Source organism: Sciurus vulgaris (genome assembly GCF_902686455.1).
Source record: "Sciurus vulgaris genome assembly, chromosome: 14".
Taxonomy (NCBI): domain Eukaryota; kingdom Metazoa; phylum Chordata; class Mammalia; order Rodentia; family Sciuridae; genus Sciurus; species Sciurus vulgaris.
Window position 1 is genome coordinate 41,298,059 of NC_136475.1, and position 13,360 is coordinate 41,311,418.

General features: G+C 34.9%; 1 protein-coding gene across 1 annotated transcript in view; it reads left to right on the forward strand.

The window, feature by feature from the left end:
* DNAH6 (dynein axonemal heavy chain 6) overlaps positions 1–13,360 on the forward strand; it is a 291,936-nt gene that overhangs the window by 228,204 nt on the left and 50,372 nt on the right.

Below are 13,360 nucleotides of genomic sequence, written 5' to 3' on the forward strand. Positions count from 1 at the left end.
CCGGAAGGCCACCTCCCCTAGGGAGTCAGCTTCCTTGTGGAGCACCGCATTATCAACTTCCTCCAAGACTTCAGCCTACTGAAGGCTAAGAGGGGATATACTAGAAATCCTCAGGGATATTATAAGACAATAGAGGAAATCTGCAATATCACAGCTGTCAACTGATACCTGAACAATATGAGAAAACAAGGAAAGAAAATGCTGCAAACAAATCTAGATGGTACATCAATGAAACCCAACGAGAGCATGGCAGAAGAAATGACAGAAGGGGAGTTCAGAATGTACATAATTAAAATGATCAGGGAAGCAAATGACGAGATGCAAGAGCAAATGCAGGCACTGAATGATCGCACCAATCAACAGTTAAAAGAGCAAATACAGGAAGCAAAAGATCATTTCAATAGCTAGAGATATTGAAAAAAAAAACAAACAGAAATCCTTGAAATGAAGGAAACAATAAACCAAATTAAGAACTCCATAGAAAGCATAACCAATAGGATAGAACACCTGGAAGACAGAACATCAGACAGTGAAGATAAAATATTTAACCTTGAAAACAAAGTTGACCAAACAGAGAAGATGGTAAGAAATCATGAACAGAATCTCCAAGAACTATGGGATATCATGAAAAGGCCAAATTTAAGAATTATTGGGATTGAGGAAGGTTTAGAGAAACAGACCAAAGGAATGAACAATCTATTCAATGAAATACTATCAGAAAATTTCCCAAATCTGAAGAATGAAATGGAAGATCAAGTACAAGAGGCTTATAGGACTCCAAATATACAAAATTACAACAGACCCACACCAAGGCACATTATAATGAAAATACCTAACATACAAAATAAAGACAGAAATTTAAAGACTGTGAGAGAAAATAATCAAATTATATTCAGGAGGAAACCAATACGGACATCAGCAGATTTTTCAATCCAGACCCTAAAAGCTAGAAGGGCCTGGAACAACATTTTTCAAGCCCTGAAAGAAAATGGATGCCAACCAAGAATCTTATGCCAGCAAAACTTACCTTCAAATTTGATGATGAAATAAAATCCTTCCATGATAAACAAAAGCTAAAAGAATTTACAAAAAGAAAGCCAGCATTACAGAACATTCTCAGCAAAATATTCCACGAGGAAGAGATGAAAAACAAAGAAACAAATCAGCAATGGGAGGAACTATCCTAAAGGAATTGTCAAATAAAGGAAGAACCAAGTCGTCTCAAAATAAATAAATAAATAAATAAAATGAACCAAATGACAGGGAATATTAATCATATCTCAATAATAACCCTGAATATTAATGGCATGAACTCATCAATCAAAAGACATAGACTGGCAGATTGGATCAAAAAGAAAGATCCAACAATATGTTGCCTGCAAGAGACTCACCTCGTAGAAAGAGATACCCATAGACTAAAGGTGAAAGGATGGGGAAAAACATACCATGCACATGAACTCAGCAAAAAAGCTGGGGTATCCATCCTCATTTGAGATAATGTGGACTTCAAGTCAAAACTAGTCAGAAGGGATAAAGAAGGACATTACATACTGCTTAAGGGAACCATAAATCAGCAAGACATAACAATCATAAACATCTATGCCCCAAACAGTGGCTCATACATGTATGTCAAACAAATCCTTCTCAATTTCAGAAACCAAATACACCATAACACGATAATACTAGGTGATTTTAACACGCCTCTCTCACCACTGGACAGATCTTCCAAACAAAAACTGAACAAAGAAACCATAGATCTCAATAACACAATCAATAATTTAGACTTAATGGACATTTATAGAATATACCATCCAACCAAGAGCGAATACACTTTCTTCTCAGCAGCACATGGATCCTTCTCTAAAATAGACCATATATTATGCCACAAAGCTAATTTTAACAAATACAAGAAGATAGAGACACTACCTTGTATTCTATCAGATCATAATGGATTGAAATTAGAAATAAATGAAAGAGTAAAAAACAGAAGCTACTCCAACACCTGGAGATTAAACAATATGCTATTACATGATGAATGGATAACAGAAGATATTAGGAAGGAAATTAAAAAATTCTTAGAGGTAAATGAGAACAAAGAAACATCATATCAAAATCTTTGGGACACTATGAAAGCAGTACTTAGAGGAAAATTTATTTCATGGAGCGCATTCAATAAAAGAAGTAAAACTCAACAAATAAACCACCTAACACTACAGCTCAAAGCCCTAGAAAAAGAAGAACAGACCAACACCAAAAGTAGTAGAAGACAGGAAATCGTTAAACTCAGAGCTGAAATCAATGAAATTGAAACAAAAGAAAAAATCCAAAAAATTGACAAAATAAATAGTTGGTTCTTCGAAAAAATAAACAAAATTGATAAACCCTTAGCCACTCTAACAAAGAGAAGACAAGAGAAAACCCAAATCACTAAAATTCGGAATGAACAAGGAAATATCACAACAGACACGATTGAAATACAAAACATAATTAGAAGCTATTTTGAAAATCTATATTCCAACAAAATAGAAAATTTCGAAGACATCAACAGGTTTCTAGAGACATATGAATTGCCTAAACTGAACGAGGAGGACATACACAATTTAAATAGAACAATTTCAAGTAATGAAGTAGAAGAGGTCATCAAAAGCCTACCAACAAAGAAAAGTCCAGGACCAGATGGGTTCTCAGCCGAGTTCTACAAAATCTTTAAAGAAGAGCTCATTCCAATACTTCTCTAAGTATTCCATGAAATAGAAGAGGAGGGAACCCTCCCAAACTCATTCTATGAAACCAATATTACCCTGATACCCAAGCCAGACAGAGACAAATCGAGGAAAGAAAATTTCAGACCGATATCATTAATGAACATCGACGCAAAAATTCTCAACAAAATTTTAGCAAATCACATACAAAAATATATTAAAAAGATAGTGCACCACGATCAAGTGGGTTTTATCCCAGGGATGCAAGGTTGGTTCAACATCCAGAAATCAATAAATGTCATTCACCATATCAATAGACTTAAAGTCAAGAATCACATGATTGTTTCAATAGATGCAGAAAAAGCATTCAATAAAATACACCACCCCTTCATGCTCAAAACACTAGAAAAAATAGGGATAGTGGGAACATTCCTTAACATTGTAAAGGCCATCTATGCTAAGCCCATGGCTAATATCATTCTAAATGGTGAAAAACTGAAAGCATTCCCCCTAAAAACTGGAACGAGACAGGGATGCCCTCTTTCACCACTCCTATTCAATATCATTCTTGAGACTCTAGCCAGAGCAATTAGACAGACCAAGGAAATTAAAGGAATACGAATAGGAAAAGAAGAACTCAAACTATCCCTATTTGCGGATGATATGATTATATACTTAGAGGAACCAGGAAATTCCACCAGAAAACTTTTAGAACTCATAAGTGAATTCAGTAAAGTAGCAGGTTACAAGATCAATGCTCATAAATCCAATGCATTTTTATACATAAGCGATGAATCCTCAGAAAGAGAAACTATGAAAACTACCCCATTCACGATAGCATCAACAAAAAAATAAAAGACTTGGGAATCAATCTCACAAAAGAGGTGAAAGACCTCTACAATGAGAACTACAGAACACTAAAGAAAGATATTAAAGAAAACCTTAGAAGATGGAAAGATCTCCCATGTTCTTGGATAGGCAGAATTAATATTGTCAAAATGACCATACTACCAAAAGTGCTATACAGATTCAATGCAATTCCAATTAAAATCCCAATGACGTACCTCACAGAAATAGAACAAACAATCATGAAATTCATCTGGAAGAATAAGAAACCCAGAATAGCTAAAGCAATCCTTCGCAGGAAAAATGAAGCAGGGGGTATCGCAATACCAGAACTTCAACTTTATTACAAAGCAATAGTAACAAAGACGGCATGGTATTTGTACCAAAATAGACAGGTAGATCAATGGTACAGAATAGAGGACACGGACACAAACCCAAATAAATACAACTTTCTAATACTAGACAAAGGTGCCAAAAATATGCAATGGAGAAAAGATAGCCTCTTCAACAAATGGTGCTGGGAGAATTGGAAATCCATATGCAACAGAATGAAACTAAACCCATATCTCTCACCCTGCACAAAACTCAACTCAAAATGGATTAAGGACCTTGGAATCAGACCAGAGACTCTGCAGATTATAGAAGAAAAAGTAGGTCCCAATCTTCAACATGTCGGCCTAGGACCAGACTTCCTCAACAGGACTCCCATAGCACAAGAAATAAAAGCAAGAATCAATAACTGGGATAGATTCAAACTAAAAAGCTTTCTCTCAGCAAAGGAAGTTTTCAGTAATGTGAAGAGATCTGGGAGATCTCTTCTTGTCACTCAAGGCATTTAATGAAATCACTATTGAATTACTAACTTACTAAGCCAAACAAATAGAGATGTCATGTCTGCATGTCAGTATCAACATGCAACAAGTAATACAGTTGTTACAAAATGGATTCACAAAAGTCACTAACCAAACCATGAGTAGCAGCAACAAACATTGGAGAGGAAACAATCTGATAGTTGCCACATTGTAATAGTCAAAAAGCCAAGACATCCAAACAAACAAGATGTATGGCTCATTCACGGGGGGGGGGGGGGGGGGGGGGGGGGGGGGGACAGAAACTGACCGTGGTGAATGGTAGGCATTGAATCTACTAGACAAAAACTTTATTTTTATATATATTTTCATTTTTAAATAACATAGTAATTGTAATGTATGGGGTACAGTGTGATGTTTTGATACATGTATACAATGTATAATGATCAAATTAGGGTAAATGGTATATCTGTTACCTCAGGCATTTATTATTTCTTTGTGTTGGAATCATTCAAAATTCTCTTCACCAGCCATTTGAAATAATTGTCAGCCATAGTTATCCTACTGTGCTTGTTATTCCTCCTGTACAGCAGCACCCCTGTACTTAGGAACCATCCTCTCTACAACCCTCCCTTCCACACCCTTCTCAGGCAGTACTAAACCCTGTTCTATTTTCTACTTATTTTTCACTCCTACATATAATAAAGAACATGCAATATTTGAGAGACAAAAACTTTAAATCAGCTATTTTAAATATACTCATGTAGCTAAATAAAACATAAAGAAAGCTAAGGGAAAACATAAGAATGATATCTCACCAAAATAGAGAATATCAGTAAAGAAGTAGAAATTATAAAGAGGAACACAGTAGAAATTCTGGGGGCTAAAATTATAATAATTTTGAAATGAAAAATTTGCTAAAAGAATACATGTGTGAGGAAGCAGAAGAACCAGTAGACAGAAAGATAGGTCAATTGAGATTACTCAACCTCTGAGGAGCTGAAAGAAAAAAAAAAAAGAATGAAGAAAAATGAACAGAGCCCGAGATCTGAGAGATGCCATCCAGGCTACCAACATACATATAAAGAAAGTACCAGGAGAAAACAGGGAAAGGATACTCAGAAAGAATACCTGAGGAAATATTCTTTTTGAGCTAGCATGTTCTGATTCTCAGACCTTCACACAGTATGAATTATGCCAATGACTTTCCTCATTCTTCAACTTTGCAGAAGACAGATCTTGGGACTGAGTGGTCTCCATAACGACATCAGCTAACTCCCATTAAATGTATGTGTGTGTATCATGGGAAAACACGCGCGCACACACACACACACACACACACATACATGTATACATACATAATATATATTCTCATTTTCTGCAAAACTCTAGCACACTAGGTATGAGATTTCTTTGTGGGATAGTGAAAATATTCTACAACCAGATTGCAATGACGATTTTCCAACACTGTGAGTGTACTGGAAGATAGTTAATTGTACACTTTTAATTTTAAAAAAGAATAAGATACAATTAAAGAAGAAAAACAAGGTAAGAGGACTTTTTATTACATGTCAAGACTTACTATAAACTTTTTATAAAACTAGAGTTATTTAGACATTGTGGTAGGAGTACAAGTCTAGACAAATAGATGAATGAGAAAAATAGATGATTCAGAAATGAACTCATGTACATTGGAATCCTATTTATGACAGAAGTGATATCTCAGAGCAGGGAAGAAAAAAGAATCTTTCCAACAAATAGTCCTGAACTCATTGGAATAGCAACACACAAAAAAATTAATTTTGACATGTATCTCACATCATACATATAAGTAAATTCTGATGGATTGTAGAACTAAACAGTAGAAGGCAAAACAATAAATATAAGATAATATAAGAAAGTATCATCCTGGGCATTGAAAATTTGCCTAAATGCAAAAGGGTGATCATATTTTTCATTGTAAACAAATGGGATACATGTTGTTTTTCTGTTTGTACATGGAGTCAAGGCATACCATTTGTCTAATCATAAATTTACGTAGGATAATGTTGTTTGATTCATTCTGTTATTTTTTTCCTTCCCCCCCCACCCCTTCCACCCCTCTTTTCCCTCTATACAGTCCTTCCTTCTTCCATTCTTCCCACCCTCCCTAACCCTCACCCTAAACCTAACCCTAACCCTAACAATAACCCCTCCTACCCCCCATTATATGTCATCATCCACTTATCAGCGAGATCATTCGTCCTTTGGTCTTTTGAGATTGGCTTATCTCACTTAGCATGATATTCTCCAATTTCATCCATTTGCCTGCAAATGCCATAATTTTATCATTCTTTATGGCAGAGTAATATTCCATTGTATATATATACCACAGTTTCTTTATCCATTCATCAATTGAAGGACATCTAGGTTGGTTCCACAATCTGGCTATTGTGAATTGACCAGCTATGAACATTGATGTGGCTGTATCTCTGTAGTATGCTGATTTTAAGTCCTTTGGGTATAGGCCAAGGAGTGTGATAGCTGGGTCAAATGGTGGTTCCTTTCCAAGTTTTCTAAGGAATCTCCATAATGCTTTCCAGAGTGACTGCACTAATTTGCAACCCCACCAGCAATGTATGAGTGTACCTTTTTCCCCACATCCTCTCCAACACCTATTGTTGCTTGTGTTCTTGATAATTGCTATTCTAATTGGGGTGAGATGGAATCTTTAGGGTAGTTTTGATTTGCATTTCTCTTATTACTAGAGATGTTGAACATTTTTTCATATATCTGTTGATTGCTTGTACATCATCTTCTGTGAAGTGTCCATTTCCTTAGCCCATTTGTTGATTGGATTATTTGTATTGTTGGTGAAGAGTTTTTTGAGTTCTTTATAGATTCTGGAGATTAGTGCTCTATCTGAAGTATGAGTGGCAAAGATATTCTCCCACTCTGTAGGTTCTCTCTTCACATTACTGATAGTTTCCTTTGCTGAGAGAAAGCTTTTTAGTTTAAATCTATCCCAGTTGTTGATTCTTGCTTTTATTTCTTGTGCTATGGGAGTCCTGTTAAGGAAGTCTGATCCTAAGCCGACATGTTGAAGATTTGGCCATACTTTTCCTTCTATAAGATGCAGGGTCTCTGGTCTGATTGCGAGGTCCTTGATCCATTTTGAGTTGATTTTTGTGCACGGTGAAAGATAGGGGTTTAATTTCATTCTGTTGCATATGGTTTTCCAGTTTTCCCAGCACCATTTGTTGAAGAGGCTATCTTTTCTCCATTGCATATTTTTGGCACCTTTGTCTAATATAAGAAAATTGTATTTATTTAGGTTTGTGTCCATGTCCTCTATTCTGTACCACTGATCTATTTTGGTACCAATACCATGCCGTTTTTGTTACTATTGCTTTGTAGTAGAGTTGAAGATCTGGTATTGCGATACCCCCTGCTTCTCTCTTTCTGCTGAGGATTGCTTTAGCTATTCTGGGTTTCTTATTCTTCCAGATAAATTTCATGATTGCTTGCTCTATTTCTGTGAGGTGCATCATTGGAATTTTAATTGGAATTGCATTGAATCTGTATGGCACTTTTGATATTATGCCCATTTTGACAATATTAATTCTGCCTATCCAAGAACATGGGAGATCTTTCCATCTTCTGAGGTTTTCTTTAATTTCTTTCTTTAGTGTTCTGTAGTTCTCATTGTAAAGGTCTTTCACCTCTTTTGTGAGATTGATTCCCAAGCATTTTATTTTTTTTAGGCTATTGTGAATGGGGTAGTTTTCCTAACTTCTCTTTCTGAAGAGTCATCACTTATGTATAAAAATGCGTTGGATTTATGAGCATTGATCTTGTAACCTGCTACTTCACTGAATTCACTTATGAGTTCTAAAAGTTTTCTGGTGGAATTTCCAGGTTCCTCTAAATATATAATCATGTCATCAGCGAACAGGTATAGTTTGAGTTCTTCTTTTCCTATTCGTATCCCTTTAATTTCTTTGGTTTGTTCAATGCTCTGGCTAGAGTTTGAAGGACGATGTTGAATAGAAGTGATGAAGAGGGCATCCCTGCCTTGTTCCAGTTTTTAGGGGGAATGCTTCAGTTTTCACCATTTTAGAATGATGTTGGCCATGGGCTTAGCGTAATGGCCTTTACAATGTTAAGGAATGTTCCCACTATCCCTATTTTTTCTAGTGTTTTGAGCATGAAGGGGTGGTGTATTTTATTGAATGCTTTTTCTGCATCTATCAAAATATTCATGTAATTCTTAACTTTAAGTCTGTTGATAGGTGAATGACATTTATTGATTTCCGGATGTTGAACAACCTTGCATCCCTGGGATAAAACCCACTTGATCATGGTGCACTATCTTTTAATATATTTTTGTATGGCGATTTGCTAAATTTTGTTGAGAATTTTTGCGTCAATGTTTCATTAAGGATATTGGTCTGAAATTTTCTTTCCTTGATGTGTCTCTGTCTGGTTTTTAAAAATTGATAAATTAGGCTAAAGTACGTTAACATTTAAAATTTTATTATTTTTTTTTTTTTGTGGGGGAGGATATAGGGAATGAACTCAGGTGCACTCACCACTGAGCCACATCTCCAGCCCTATTTTGTATTTTATTTAGAGGACAGGGTTCTCACTGATTTGCTTAGTGTCTTGTTTTTGCTGAGGCTGGCTTTGAACTCAAGATCCTCCTGTCTCAGCCTTCCAAGCTGCTGGGACTACAGGTATGTGCCACTGCATCCAGCTGAATTTTTATTCATAAAAGGCAGTGTTAAGAGAGTGTTTTAAGGAGACAAATATATCACACCAATGCAAGATGTTAATAAAAGGAAGACTGGCAGAGGGAAAGGAGCTATATGATAAACTATACTCTCTTTGTAAACAAAATTTGCTCAAAAAATAAATAATGTCTATAAATTATAACTAAACCCAACCAAAATAAGTTTGAGGCTGGGTAGGATTTTTAAAAAATAAAAGAATCAAAATGGGGACAAAAGACAAAAAAAGGAAAGTAACCAAATGGTCAATAAAAAAAAAAAGAAAAAGCAATTTAAAACTTCAATGAGACACCACTACACATCTATCAGATGTTAGCCAAGATGTGAAGAAAGAGAAACTCTCTCATCTACTGCTGGTGGAGGTATGGAATCGCAACACCATCTTGGAAAACAGTTTGATATTACACAAAAGTTATATATACATACTCTGTCAAACAGAAGAAATAGTCACATGACTAGAAAATGGAGGGCCAACATAGACCAAAAGGCACATACAAAATGTTCTTGAAGAATTATGATTAATAACTAACAAACAGATAACTCTAATATCAAGGAGAAAATGGTTAATAAATCATAGTCTAAGAGCACCTTGGAATATTATGCAACAGTGAAAAATGTATGGACTTACAATAACACAAAATAACATGAATGAATCTGTAAAAACATAATGTTGGGGTACATCATTTCATTTCTATGGTTGTACAAGATATAAAAAATTAAAAGATAAATTTAAAAAAACATAATGTTAGAGCGAGAAGATGGGACTAAGGGGAAGCTGGATTTCTCCTCACTCAGTGACCCTGGATGCAAGCAGCGGTAATACTGCTTGTCTGTGAGATGGGCAAAAGAGAGATTTAATTAAAACTCAATACTGGGACAGAGTGCCTAAAGAAACATCAAAATCCTACCAACAAAGAAAAGCTAAGGAACAGATGGATTCTCAGCCAAGTTCTACCAAACCTTTAAAGAAGAACTAATACCAATCCTTCTCGAATTGTTCCATGAAATAGAAAAGGAGGGAACTCTTCCAAACTCATTCTGTGAAGCTATTATCACCCTGATACCAAAACCAGACAGACATATCGAGGAGAGAAAACTTCTGACCAATATTCTTGATGAACACAGATGCTAAAATTCTTAATAAAATACTTGCAAATCACATATGAAAACACATTAAAAAGACAGTTGCCATGACCAAGTAAGTTTCTTCCCAAGGATGCAAGATTGGTTAAATATACAGAAATCAGAAAACGTAATTCAAAAAACATAATCCACCACATCAGTCAATGGAAAGACAAGAATCACATGATTATCTCAATAGATGCAGAAAAAGCATTTGACAAAATACAGCATCCATTCATGTTTAAAACACTAGAAAAAAATAAGGATAGAAGGAACATACCTCAATATTGTAAAAGCTATATATGACAAACCCAAGGCCAGGATCACTCTCAAAGGAGAAAAAAGTGAAAACATGCCTTCTAAAAACTGGAACAAGACAAGGATGCCCACTTTCACCACTTCTATTCAACATTGTTCTTGAAACTCTAGTCAGAGCAATTAGGCAAAGAAAGAAAATAAAGGGATACAATTGGAAAAGAAAAGCTCAAACTATTTCTGCTTTGCAACATGATCCTATATTTAGAAGACCCAAAAAATTCCACCAGAAAACTTATAGAACTCATAAATGAATTCAGCAAAGTAGCAGGATATAAAATTAATACCCATAAATCAATTGCATTCCTATATTCCAACGATGTGAATCATCTGAATGTGAAACTAGGAAAATCATCCCATTCACAATCACCTCAAAAAAACCATAAAATACCTTAAATTAATCTAACAAAAGAGGTAAAAGACCCTCTACAATGAAAACTGCAGAATACTAAAGAAGACCATAGAAGATGGAAAGACTTCCCATGTTTTTAGATAGGCAGAATTAATATTGTTCAAATGGCCATACTACCAAAAGTGCTATACAGATTCAATGCACTTTCCATCTAAATTCCAATGACATTCTTCATAGAAATAGAAAAATCAGTCATGAAATTCATTTGATAAAATAAGAGACCCAGAATAGCCAAAGCAATCCTTAGTGAGAAAAGCGAAGTAAGAAGTATCACAATCCCAGACCTTAAACTGTACTAGAGAACTATAGTAACAAAAACAGCATGGTATTGGCATCAAAACAGGCATGAAGACCAATAGAACATAATAGAAGACACAGAGACAAAGCCTCATTAAGTACAGTCATCTCATACTAGTCAAAGACACCAAAAACAACACTGGAGAAGAGATAGCCTCTTCAACAAATGGTGCTGGGAAAACTAGAAATCCATAAATAGTAGAATAAAATTTAACCCTTATATCTCACCCTGCATAAAACTCAACTCCAAGTGGATCAAAGACAGGTATTGGGCCAAAAACCCTGCACCTACTAGAGAAAGTGTAGGCCCAACACTTCAACATATTGGCTCAGGAATTGACATCCTTAATGAGACTCCTAAAGTGCAAGAAGTAAAATCAAGAATCAATAAATGAGATGTCATCAAACTAAAAATCTCTTCACAGCAAAAAACAATTAAGAGTGTGAAAAGAGAATCTACAGAGTGGGATTGCCACTTGTACCTCAGAGCATTAATTTCCAGGATATACAAAGAACTCAAAAAAAATTATCAACAAAAACACAAATAACCCAATTTATAAATGAGCAAAGGAACTGAATAGACACTTCTCAAAAGAAAAAATACAAATGGTCAAAAAATATATGAAAAAATATTCAATATATCTAACAATTAGGGAATGCACATTAAAACTACACTGGGATTTCATCTCCAGTCAAAACGGCAACAAAAAATACAAGTAACAATAAATGTTGGTGAGGATGTGAGGAAAAGGGTACACTCATACATTGTTAGTGGAACTGAAAACTAGTGAATCACTCTCAAAAACAGTATAGAGATTCCTCAAAACACTTGGAATGTAACCACCATTTAACCCAGGTATCCCATTCCTCAGTATATATCCAAAACGTTTAAAATCAGCATATTGCATTGATGCATCCTTATCAATCTTGACAGCAGCACAACTCACAGTAGCTAAGCTATTGAGCCAACCTGGTTCCCTTCAAGAAATGAATGGATAAATAAAATGTGTGTGTATATATATATACACACACACACACACACACACACACACACACACACACAATGCAATATTACTCAGCCATTAAGAAGATGACTTTATGACATTTGGCAGTAAATGGATGGGTCTGGAGACTATCTTGCTAAGTAAATAAGCAAATCACACACACAAAAAAAAATGTTGAATGTTTCCTATATGTGGAAGCTAACCCACAATAAAGGGTGGGAGGGGAAGACTAGAAGTTTAGTAGATTAGACAAAAGAGAATGAAGGGAAGCGAGGGAGACAGGAAAAGCAAAGACATTTTAATGAGTCTGACATAATTTTCCTATGTACATATACGAATATACCACAGTAAATCCCATGTGAATGTACCATCATGTGCATCCACAAGATGGGGGTCCTAATTAGAATGAGATCTATTCCATGCTTTTATAATTATATCAAATTTCTCATCTGTAATAGTAGATGTCATGTACAACTAAAAAGAACCAATAAAAAATTAAATAAATAAATAATGTTGATTGATATAGAACAAAAAGAAAAGAATATTATATGAATATTTAAATATTTAAGGAAAAAATATTTATTATATGATATCATTTATATAAAATAATATTTATTATATGATTTCATTTATATAAAATTTCAAAACAGGAAAAATGAATCTATGGTGTTAGGATTCTACACTTTGTTGCTTTTGGGGAATACTGATTGATAGGATGCTGATTAGTTATCTCTTTTTTGACCTGAGTAATGATATATATGCACATTTACTTTGGGAGAATTTTTTAAGCCACACACTAAGATTTGTACACTTTTTCTAATACATCTTAATAGACTTAAATTTTCTTAGATAGACTTAAATTTTCTTAGATTTTTTTCAGAATGGCTCTATTGTGTTGTTAAGGAGAATGGTTACCTTAAGGAATAAAGAAGGTGTGGAAAGGGACAGAGGCAATATGTCACTGGGGTATCAGCAAAGTTCTCAACTATGGTTGTTCATTTGTGGTCATTCACACAGATATATATTTATTTTTGCTGCATATTTGTTTGTTTCCTCTGTGTGTGTGTGTTATCATCAACATGTT